Source organism: Lathyrus oleraceus, chromosome 1, assembly GCF_024323335.1.
Source record: "Lathyrus oleraceus cultivar Zhongwan6 chromosome 1, CAAS_Psat_ZW6_1.0, whole genome shotgun sequence".
NCBI classification, from domain to species: Eukaryota; Viridiplantae; Streptophyta; class Magnoliopsida; order Fabales; family Fabaceae; genus Lathyrus; species Lathyrus oleraceus.
This window is the reverse complement of record NC_066579.1, coordinates 71,833,323-71,846,290: the sequence shown is the minus strand read 5'-3', so window position 1 is coordinate 71,846,290 and position 12,968 is coordinate 71,833,323.

The window sequence follows — 12,968 nt, the reverse complement described above, 5'->3', positions numbered from 1 at the left end:
GAGTGTGTACGGAGACTCAGCATTGGTAATCAGTCAGATCAAAGGAGAATGGGACACTAAACATCCGAATCTCATCCCTTATCGAGAGCGGGTGTTGACATTAATCCCATACTTTGAAGAGATTACATTCGAACATATCCCACGAGAAGAGAATCAGTTGGCAGACGCATTGGCTACCATGTCATCTATGTTCAGGGTCAGATGGGATGATGAAGCTCCCATGATCACCATTGAACGATTGGATGAACCAGCATATTGTTATGAACTTAATGCTGATGAAGTAGAAGAGAAACCTTGGTTCCACGAAGTAAAAAGATATTTAGAAACTCAGGAATACCCTGAAGGGGCATCCATCAACGACAGAAAATTTCTGAGGAAGTTCTCCGCTAAATTCTTTTTGAGTAATGTGGTATTATACAAACGTAATCATGATTCGACTTTGCTTCGCTGTGTGGGTAAAAGGGAAGCAGAAAAGATTATGGAAGACATACACGACGGTATTTTTGGGACTCATTCTAATGGACATACGATGGCCAAGAAGATTCTGAGATCAGGGTATTATTGGTCTACCATGGAGGCTAATTGCCACCATCACTCCAGAACTTGTCACAAATGCCAGATCTATGCGGACAAAGTACATGTACCTCCTACTCCATTGAACGTGTTGACAGCACCTTGGCCCTTTGCAATGTGGGGCATTGATATGATTGGAGAGATTAAACCTATTGCTTCTAATGGACATCGTTTCATCCTTGTTGCTATTGATTACTTTACAAAGTGGGTAGAGGCAGCCTCATTTGCTTCTGCCACCAAGAATGTGGTGGCGCGGTTCATCAAGAATAGTCTTATTTGTCGGTATGGCATCCCTGAAAGAGTTATCACTGATAATGGTACTAATTTGAACAACAAGATGATTACTGAACTCTACACGCAGTTCAAAATAAGACACCATAACTCTTCTCCGTACCGGCCAAAGATGAATGGCGCCGTGGAAGCTGCTAATAAGAATATTAAGAAGATCATACAAAAAATGACAGTAACATACAAAGACTGGCATGAGATGTTACCCTTTGCCCTTCATGGTTATCGCACTTCAGTACGCACTTCGACAGGGGCAACTCCTTTCTCTTTGGTCTACGGAATGGAAGCTGTTTTACCAGTGGAAGTTCAGATTCCCTCTCTAAGAATTATGAAAGAGGCAGGTTTAGACGAGGATGAATGAGTTCAGACTCGACTCAATCAGATAAATTTGATTGATGAAAAGAGACTTGCGGCTGTTTGTCATGGGCAGATATATCAGAAGCGCATGACCCAGGCATTTAACAAAAAGGTCAAGAGACAGGTGTATCAAATTGGCGACTTGGTGATCAAGCGTATCATTCTACCACAAGGTGATCCCAGAGGCAAATGGACTCCCACATACGAAGGGCCATTTGTAGTTAAGAAGGTATTCTCTGGTGGAGCCATGATACTTGCTACAATGGATGGCGAAGATTTCCCGCATCCCGTGAATGCGGACATAGTTAAAAAATACTACGCATAAAATAGACCCGCTAGGTCGACGTATCTAGGCAAAAGTAAGGGCATCTCGGCGAACCAAAAGGGTTCGGGCAAAAATTAGGGATAAACATATAAAAATGTACACCCGGCAAGTCGAAAACCTGAAAAGGCGGCTTAGGCAAAAAAGGGTATCCTGGTGGACTGAAAACCTGAAAAGGCGGTCCAGGCAAAAATTAGGGATTAAAGCGTATGACTATGTCCCGTTCTCGGTCAACTTCACCCAAGTCAAAAGGACTGAACAAGCCAATCACTTCTATCTGACAGCAGGAGATGAGCGGTTTGAAGACATAATGACAGTAGTGGAATTAAAATCAATAGGACTTTTTCTGCATAGCTTTCTCTTTGTTTTCTTGACAATCTCCTCTTACTAGGATTTTTGTCTCCTTGTACACAAATTGCCTGTTTATAGGCCCTCTGTCAAAATCAATACAATTTTATTTCCAAAAGGATGCTTTTGTTTTACTTTCTCTGTTTTGTTTGCATAAATGTCCATTGATTTTATTCGAATGAGTATGTGCGTTTGAACATGATTGATGCTTACCGAAAATACATGCATAAAATAGCAATAGCAGTTACTAAAAGACTTTAGGGTCGAGGATAAGGTCTAACCATGCTTTCCAATGAATCCGGTGGCTAATTCTATTCCCCAGCAAAACCAGTTATTTCCCAGAAGAAATTGGCATTACTAGACAGACTGGTCATCTCTTTTATCCCCGGCCAGGTCCTGTTGAATGTTTCTACCATCAGACAAGAAATCAAGTATCCCCAGCTAAGAAAGGGTCATCAATACAAGTATCTCCAACCAGAATATTGGGATTTATTTCCCCCTGGAAGAAATTTTCAGACGCATAATTCATTCATCGTTTCACAGCATACGCATGCATGCAATGTTCGCATTTATTTTCGAAAGCATAAAACATCTCATGCATCATGACATGGCATAAAGCTAACTTTATTTTTCAGGTTAATTATCCTCCTGATACAGTCAAAATAAAGATCCATTCAGACGGACATCTTTATCGATTACATTCAAGATTCAAATACATCTTTCGGATATAATCCATATAAACATTCATTCGGATAAGTACTCTGATATCCTCCTATTGGTGGCATCTTTAAGCCCATCCCAGACATTTATGGCAAATACAACACATACAAATGTTATCAGATATAGCCTAACATACGGTTCATTCTGATTCAGCCCAACATATGATTCCTTCAACTAGTCCAATACGGTCTAGCGTACGACCCATTTGGATGTTCATTTCCTCAGATACTACCCAGTGTACGGTACATTCCGAGGTGTAGTCTAGCGTACGACTACTTTTTGTCAGATACAGCCTAACATACGGCTTATTCCGCAACTCAGATACGATCTAACGTACGATCCATTCTGACCCTTTTCTCAGATACAGCATAATAGACGGCTCATTCTGCAACTTAGATACGATCTAGCGTACGATCCATTCTGATCTTTCGTCCCCAGCGAAGTCACCCGCCTAATGGATAACTCATTCCGCTACTCAGATACGATCTAGCGTACGATCCATTCTGATCTTTACCTCTCTAGAGGCAGCCTAATAGACGGTTCATTCTGCAATTCAGATACGATCTAGCGTATGGTCCATTCTGATCCTTTATCCCCAGCAGCGTATGATCCATTCTGATCTTTCATCATCAAACTTCCCGGATGGCATCTCTAAGCCCATCTCCATCAAGACTAAGTTCTAATTAGCAAGCGCAAATTTTTGGGCATTCTAAGTGTTCAATAATCTTCCACCTCCAGACCACGAATCGCGTACATACCATTCCAACTCTCTCGGTCTAAGAATATTGAACAGGGGCAGCTGTCATACCCAAAAATTTGTCCGTTAATCTTGCAAGACATTTTTCAAGGCACCCTAACTCATTTTTCAAGACATTGATCTTAAGGGAACGAAGACCCAACACACAGGTGGCCAAATCCAGAAAATGACTTAAAATGGCTTGCTCGCTAGGCGAGCAAAATCATTCGCCTAGCGAATCCTTCGCTGCACCACTCGCCTAGCGAAGCTTGCTAATACCAGAAATTTTGGGCTTCATTCTGAGCCCATCAGGTCACAAAAATTATTATAAATAGAAGAGCTTCATTCATAAAAGAGGAGACAGACGGAGGACAGAGAGGGAACAAGCAAACCCTAACAGAGGCAACCGGAAAAACCCTGAAGGCTAACTTAACCAAGAGAATTCAGAACAACCCTAAAGGAAACCCTGAAGGAAACTCATCTACACAAAGGTTACCTCCGCCCAACTCAATCCGACACCAACCCTAAGAGTGATCTGCCTATTCAACATTGCAATTCAATTGCAAACAGGTTTGCACTACCACTACCGCTTTATGCTCCCAATTTACATGTGGCATTATGATCGAATTTATAAATGTATCTTAGGTTTTGCATGTGGATTTAAGTATGCATGGATGTCTTGAATGTTTAACCATGTAATTTCTGTAATGGATGCCATAGGGTTTGGAGCTTGCTGAAATCGTACTGTTATTAAACTCAAAACCCGCAGCCGTTCGCTAGCATGTCGCTAAGTGAACATGTAGCGAGTGTTCGCCAAGCCTTCGCTAGGCGAGGCAGTAGCGAACATGACAGTCGCTGATTTTTTTTCCGTTCTGTTATGTGCTTATCTGACATGTTCTATCATAGCTATGTATTATTTGCCTGACATTATTACTGCTATGATTCCTTTGTTCGGTGCAACTATTGATTGCACCCCATTTGGTATTCTAACCTGTTTGCTGAATTTTGTGAGGGCTCACATACTCCCGAAGAAGGTAGCTTGCTAGGTATTCCACTTTATTTGTGGGATACCCTTGTGGAGATTCATCCTAATTACCTAACTGATTACAAATGTTGCCTTTGAATATATGATCTTGGCCCTCTCTTTGTTGCCTTACGGTATTACGGTCATGTCCCGTGAATGTGGGGATACACTTAGCAAAGACCCTTCGATTAAATCATCATGTCACTATAAGATAAATTATAGTCCCTCGGATGTTGCCTGCGAATATATGATTTTGTCCCTCGATGGCCCGTCGTTGTAGCCTACGGTTAAATGATGATCGTCCCTTCGAATGTTAAGTTATCCTTACAAATGTTGCCTTCAATGACCAATCGATGACCCTACGATGTCCCTTACATCCAAAGGACAAGACTACTTACTTCTCAATAGTAAGGACAGTTTTACCTTCATAAGGATAGGAAATACCCATAAAGACCTTGGGTAGGTATAACTCTTAAATGCTGACTCACAACTTAAAATACTTTTCACACCTCACACTTTGCAAAACATCTATTAGAAAATCACCACTTGGTATACATTCGTACTAGAATCATTGCCAAGTTATATTTTTCTAAACAGCTTTCAAAATTAAACGAGATAAATACTTTGTATACATTCGTACAAGAATCATTACAAAGTTAAACTCTCTTTTCAAAATATTTTCTAAACAGTTCTCAAGCACCTTTTCGGACAAGAAAAACATAAGTGATTAAGCAATTAAGAGCCCATGGATAACCATGGATACAAAGGGTGCTAACACCTTCCCTTTGTATAATGTACCTCCCGAACCCAAAATCTAATCAAGGTCTTTCCTGTTCTTTTCCGCCTTTCCTTATTGGATAAAAGAAAAGTCGGTGGCGACTCTTGCTATCCGCGACATTTGCTTTCCAAAGCAAAAACACACCAAGTCAGTTCACCGTATGACAACAGTCAACATATTATCTCGGTTATTCAAAAAATCTGAGGGGGAAAACAATTCAGAAACCTTTTTTATTATTATAATCTTTTTTGTAAACTAAATGATATATCATGTCGGTTTCCTTAATAACCGAGGGATAAGATAATCATATTTTACTATAACAACACTCATTAAACAGATTTTACCCTAATTCTAACATATATTTAACCACTCCAAACTCGAACGCATCATTATTTTCGGATCCATCTCACAAAATGGTGTTGTGTTGTTTTTGTTGTATTTAGAACCTTGAAAAAGTTCTCTATGATGGATTGCGAGAGCAGGAAAAACATTTTTTCAATGTTGGAATAGATAATTCCTTTAGAAGTTGGATGCATTCAATAGTTGGAACATATAACTCCTAGAAATTGGATGCGTGCAATATTTGGAGCAAATAATTTCTTACATCAAAATTCTCCTTTTGCTGTATTATTATTTTTCAATATTTTGTATAAACAATGTATTTTTTTTAAAATCATGTTCACCTCCATTTTTAACAAAATCGAGGAGATAACTTAGCGTGACAATTTTTGATATTGATCACTGTTCTTAAACAAATCTTTGTCGTTCATTTCATAATTATCAACACTCAAGACACTACCATTAGTGATTCGCGTGAAACTTAAATTTTGTCCATTATAAAGGCCTTATGATATCTATAATAGATAAAGAAACGTCATTAATCACTTGAAACTATCTACATCCTCCACTTTAACTTTGGCCATTAAGAGTTATCTATGATGGGTTGCAATTTTTTTTTTAAAATAACCATTTTTTTTCAAAAATAATACGAAAACACATATGACAACGGTTATAAAATACATATAATGATGTTTGTTTGTTGTTAGGTAGCATGTGATTGTAAGTATGGTGCTTTTCACCATAGACGTGTGGTTGTGATGATAAACTAGATAGCCCTGCTACTTACCATAATGGTTATCTTAAACAACTATTATGATATATATATATATATATATATATATATATATATATATATATATATATATATATATATATATATATATATATATATATATATATATATATATATATATATATATTTCATGGGTTTGAAACCCCATCAGTAGCAATTTAATTAAAATAAAATTAATATTTCACCACAGTTATAAAAGATAATTGTTGTGGTATGTATACATGGGTTTATTATAAAATATGTGGGTTGTTTGTTTTTCCCTACCACTCACTAAATATATACGACCATTCAAATTTATTTAGAAGATAATAATCTAAAAAATTAAATTATTCTTAAAAACCAACTTAAACGATCCATTGTTTTTAGAATTTCACGCACCTCGTAATTCATCTCTCGCTCTATAGAATTTGGTTCAATGACCCAAGTTCTTCAAAGCAACAGTTTCTTCTCTTCTAGTTTATTTTGAAAAGAAACAATTTGTTGACTAATTCAGATTCATCGTCATTACTATCATCACCATTATCTAAAATGATGATGATTATTATGATGGCAATGAATCAAAATTTCTCAACAAATTTGATGCTTTGCAAAATAAACTAGAAGAGAAAAATCATTGTTGTGAAGAACTTGAGGCATTGAACCAAATTGTATATGTTAAAGAGCGAGAGATGAATTATAAGATGCATGTAGTTTGTAAAACATTGATTGATTTAAGTTGGTTTTCAAATATAACTTAATTTTCAGATTATTATTTTCTAAATCAATTTAAATGAATGCATGCTCAGTGAGGGGTTAGTGAAACAAGCAATCTACATACAATATAATAAACTCATACTCTAGGACATTAACAATAATACAAACAACAACATTTATAAAAAAATTCAAAAAGAAAGCATTTTAAAAAACAACAATATATCAACTCATAAAATGTTTAACGGACGTACCTTTTGTTGAAAAAAATTGTGGAGAATGATTACGAAGAAATGATCTACTTGTATTAGAATGGAATCCACAATGAAAGGAGGATGAACCTGAAATGAAAGCTGCAAACTTATGTTAAATTTGAATGAATGCCATTTTTGGTCTTTCACACAAGTTTACAGCTTTTACTTCCGCTTCATCCTCTCCTTGTAATTTTTCTTCATAGCAACACAAACCATTTATAATTTTTCCTCATTCACCTTCCCTACAAGTCAAAATATATTAGCACGACATTATAATTATAATAGATGTAGAAAGTTCACGTCTATAATCCATACACTTCTGTCAATCTACATAAGAAACTAATTCTGCAAGAATCTTAATGACCCGTGAGAGGTTCGATTCAAGTAAATGATGGAATGTTAGTGTATTACAATGAAGATCAGGCTAAATTATCTCGCCATCATTGACCCCACAACCATAAGAGGCGTAAAACATGCCCTCTAACTCCCTAGAGACATTCACCCTCCAGATATGAGTCTCGAGGATACCACCATGGATATTGTCATCATCGTTGTAGACATATATCGCCCTCTTATTCATTTGATGGTACTAAAGAGACAAATATTCTCCTTTGTGAAACTCGTTCTGCTGAAAGATAAACGAGTAAGTTGTTTGCAAAGAGATCTAGAAACAATTACGGATGGAGAAAAACAACAAAACAACGAACCTCATCTAGCATAAAAGAAAAATCAACATCTTAAATACCAACATTGGCTTCCTGAACTAGCTTTTCATCAATATAGGTCAGTCTTGAGGTCTCTATTTCAATTTTTTTTCGTCTCTCTTACCCAATCTTTAGTTGTAGCTCTTCCACCTATTCCGTCCAGCTTTATATGTTTTAATTGCAAAGTGTCACCTGGTTCTTATCCTTTTTAGCATGTGCCTCTAAATCATTAATTAGAATTTAAGATTGAGAAATTGGGGTCCATTGTTGGGACATGGCACCAGTCTATTATTTGAGTCTACTGGAAGACTCTTTCTTCAGTTTGATGTTTTGGGCGGTTTACTCAAGAAACGACTCAAACTCGAGGATACAGCCAATAATAGAATCAGGTGAGTTTGGACTATTAATTTGTTTCAACAAGGTCTTGATTTCATAGACAATAACATGGTTGTCTTCAATGGCCTAGAATAGGTCCATGTTGAAAACATTCACTTTCAATTGTTGAACCAGCACAACATAAAAGTTACTATAAGGCTTATGGCCTGATGAAAATGAAGAGCTTGGATATTTGTCAACGGAAATGCCTTGACTTCTCATGAACATATTCAAAACCTCTACAAGGTTTTTCCCTTTGATAGCCTTCAATTCCTCTCAATTGAGAGGAATGTCATAAATGTTATACGAAGAATCTCGAGTTGGAGGATGAACAATAGTTGTTATAGTCGAGAAAGGATGTTTATTGGCTGCTGGTGAAATTGTTGAAGTCTAAGCCATGTATGGTTGTTCATTCTCGACAATAAGAGATTGAGGTTCTCTTTGATCTTGATCCTCTTGGGTTCGAAAAATATTTTGGTCCTTTTGTAGTTGATCATTGTGTTATAGGCTTTCTGGTGTTGGAATAGTATTTCTTGGACCATTTGATCGAGAATCAGAGTTATGAGCCTCTGCACCAACTGATTGTTGTTCAGAATCTGGGGTTCCTAGAGGTGTTTGACGTTTAAATTTTTTGTTCTTTGGTATGGTATGTTATGAAATATTTTGATCTTCAACCATGTCTTGTAGTTGTTCAACAATTGTTTCCTCGTCTGGATTGTTAGTAGTGGGTTGTTGTGATGGATGTATAACATAAATAGGTTATTCCTATAAAGAAGATAAAAGTTGAATAAAATAATAGAGTTGGGAGATATAGACCGATAGGGATAATTAAATGAAACTTAATTTACCATGGACACCCTGAAGTCAGGACTTGAGTCTGTAATTTCTTAGATTTCTTCAGGTGTGGGTCGCCTTTGGAGCTTTGGCTTTTTTCAAGTTAATTTAGGTTCTCCTTCTAATCCATCTCTTCTTCATCATCATTAATGTTGACAATGAATTCCCTCATTGATTTTTTTGGTGAACTATCCTCAAAAGCTTAGGGTTTTGTTTTCTTCTTTTTAGCTTTTCGAAGTGTTAAAGTTTCAACAACAACTTCTTTCCTTTTTGCTGACATATCAACATCATCTTGCTAGCGAATATGATATTTGGGGGGAATAGGTCTATGAGAAACCTCACTTTCATCAATTTCATCAGTGGCTTCGACTTCTTTATTTTCTTATTGAACTCATTTGTTAGACTAAATCATGTATAATTATTAGTATAATAAATGATGAATGTGAAGAAATAAAAGAGGGTCAGAGAGTAGGTTTGACTTGTGTTCCTTCATTATCAGGAATGAAGGCCCCTTTGTATTTCCTTGCCTTCTTCTGAATCGATGTGGCAGTAGTATAACGAATTCCTCTTTTTTGACTCTGGAAAAATAAGAAGAGTAAGCAAGAGACAAAGCAAGACCTATGGAAAAAGAAAAAAAAAGGTTCAGATTATAGACATATTGTACTTCTTTGGGTTGGCTAGGTTTTTCATTGGTGTCAACTTCTTCAACTTCCTTCCTTTTCTTCGACTCTTTTGGAGCATGAGGTGGAGCTGCAAGATTTCGACACAAGTAAATAAGGTGAAAATATAAAGTGGAGTTAATGAGTTCTACAAGTCCTTTTATTTCACCTTCTTGGATGGTGTCGATGAATTGAACATGATCAAGATCGATTCTTAAAGGTTGTGGGAAATTGTATATATTACACTTAGTTGAAACTAATTTTGGGGTAGGTTTTTTCAACTCGTTATTTAAACCTGGCAAAGACTCGCAAGGAAACCAGTCTGGAATTGATAGTCGAAAAGCTAAGCCAAATTCACAAGTTGGCAATAGTGGGAATTTTGGGAGATGAAATTCTAAAGAAAATTCATATATATTTTATATAAGGAGGAAAATGAAGTTGAGGAGATTTTTCTATAGTTTTCTATTTTAAAGTAGAAGTTGCATCATAGATAGTTCGACCAAGTTGACAAGGGTTATACATAGTTTCGAAGTAACTTTGAAAACCTTGAATCTCTTTGATATGCATACCTTGACTTTTCTTCCTTTTGCACCACAGTCAGGAAAAAATATATGTTATATGTTGAAGAAGGGTTGAAGTGTCCACAATAAGACGATTGTGGAAGTAAGACCACCAATCTTCAAATTCTTTGGTGCAGTGGAAAGAGGTTTAGAATTTAAAGGGTTCAAAGTAATGACTTTATTACCGTGAAAGTCTAAACACTCCTTGTAAAGTGCCTCAATTTGCGTATCAGTAGCCAAGAAAACTTCATATTCTTTGTTAAAAAAGGATTTTGGCAGAAATTGACTGAAGTCAAATTTTCGAGCCACCATATTTGGTTGCTAGGCGATAAGCCTAAAACCAGTTTTTGCAATTGAAATTTTGGTCAACAAGATAGTAGGCTTAAGTAATTCCACCCATATGTTGAGAGTTTCAACTTGGCTTCCAGGTGTAGAGGCTGGAAATGGTCTTCTAAACCACTCCTGCCAATAGCTTCGATTGGCAAAAGGTGCCATAATGGATACAAATTTATTAACAAAATTGAGCATGAAAAAATGTTTTTCAAAAGCCTTTTTAGGCGGAAGATTATTGTCAGCTGGGGTCAGCATATCAAGCCTTATACCTTCGAATCGTCTTTCTAGATTTGACGAAACACTAGTTTTTAGAGAGGGATAAAAAGTGGAGTTAAGCCAAAGTTACAAAAGCCAGATAGGGTCAGAGACGAGGAAGTTTTCCTCAGGATTAGTTTGTGCCTTGAGATCACGAGAAGCAATGCCTAAATATGTATACAGACATCCTAGAGTTGCAAGAGGTATAGATTTCTTGGGAACTTTGAGCGAGCTAGAACAAAAAATGAAATGGGATAACCATAGAATGAGAAAGGCAATGTGCTCATAGAATGAGAAAGACAATGTGCTCATAGTCAGAGACTTCCCCAGTTTTGTCATGTTGGTCTTTGATATAATTGCTAAAGTTGGGATGATTGAAAGTAAAGTTAGGTTTGATTTTGTATTTGAGAGTGGGGTTGAAAGTTTCACCGGTTGGTCGAAGAGTAGTGATAGCCGAAATGTAGAATATAGTGGGAGTGACCATTCCACATGGTAGATGGAAAGTGTTGGTCAAAGACTCCCAAAAATAGATAACACTTATGAACATGTAAGGGTTATACCCGGGTCTAGTCTTAGATAGTTGGATTAAGTCAACAATACACTGGTCTTTCAAGATTTGTGCTTTCTTCTTTTCTAATCTATGCAACCAACTAAGATAAACGCCATTGTTGGTGGCCAGATAAGAACGAAATACACTGTTGGGATGTTCCATGAACCCTAACTCAAAACTTCTATCTTCAAACGCACGAGGTTTGGTCGATGGTGAGTTAGGGAAAATGTTTTTAGTTCGTTTGTTTCATGGATGACCTTGGAAAGTGCCCATAAACACATGAACAATACCTATAAGAGAAAATAGTATGAGTACCTGAGAATCCTAAATAACATATTTCTCTTTCTCCATTGGAGGTTTTGGAACATATGTATGGTTGTTAATAAGGATATGTCCTTGGAGATCAGCATCAAAAGGAACATGAGACTGATTGCTAGCGTCTGAAGTGAATGCCATTGTTTTAGAATGTGAGGAGAAGAAAAAGTAAAGATTGAAGAAAGATGGAAGGCTCTTAGGGTTCAGAGAAGAAGGAGTTGCAAAAAGGAGAAATATGAAAATGAGAGTGTAAATATATTGCAAGAAAAATCTTCTGTTTTCCTCCTTTAATTAGAAGTCCACTAACATTTTAATTTTCTGAATTAAAATCAACTAAACGATTTTATTTAAAGCGGTTAATTATGTGGCCTATGATGGTCTTGGAAGTTGAAATTTGAAATCATGATGGTGAGTGCACGTTTTGCTTCTTCAATGTCAGCGTTGATAACTATCGGCTTCCCTTCTATATCCTGATATGTTATCTTCAAATGGACCAGAGATACTACTGCATCTAGCTTCGCCAAAAAGGATCTCCCTGGGATACCCTTGAAGGAACTTATACATGGAATTACAAGGAAACTGAGAGTAATCTTTCTCCCCACGCACTCTTTCGCCTAACGATAGCAACATATATATCATTCTACCAGGCCAAGTTATCAAATCACTACAATATGGATTTAGATATGGTTGTTGGACACCTAATTTCCTTAGAGTGAGGGTGTAGAAGGTTTTGTAAGATATTTCCTCATCTACGAGGAATCTTGTCAGAGTATGATCCGGGACAGTGGTTACTAAGACTAATGGAAGGTCAAAGTTTAGAGTTCCATTGATCTTTTCTCGATCTAGAAATGATATCTCTAGTCGATCTTTGCTTTGCTATTCTACCAAACTTATGGTTCAGGAAATGCACTATGATGGTGGATCTACACTAAATGTTATTGCACTATGTATCTCATTGACAAATGATAATTGGCATATTATTGAATATGAAAATTTGACAAGTCTCTTTAGTGTGGCGAATGAAGTTACTATTTCCATCTCCAATGCTTACTGTAGAGATCTTATTTTAGATCGAAAATGATATACTTGTTGAATTTAGCGGGAATTAGGGGTCACTTCCCACATACAACCCCACTATTTCATTATGGAACCAGAATCAGG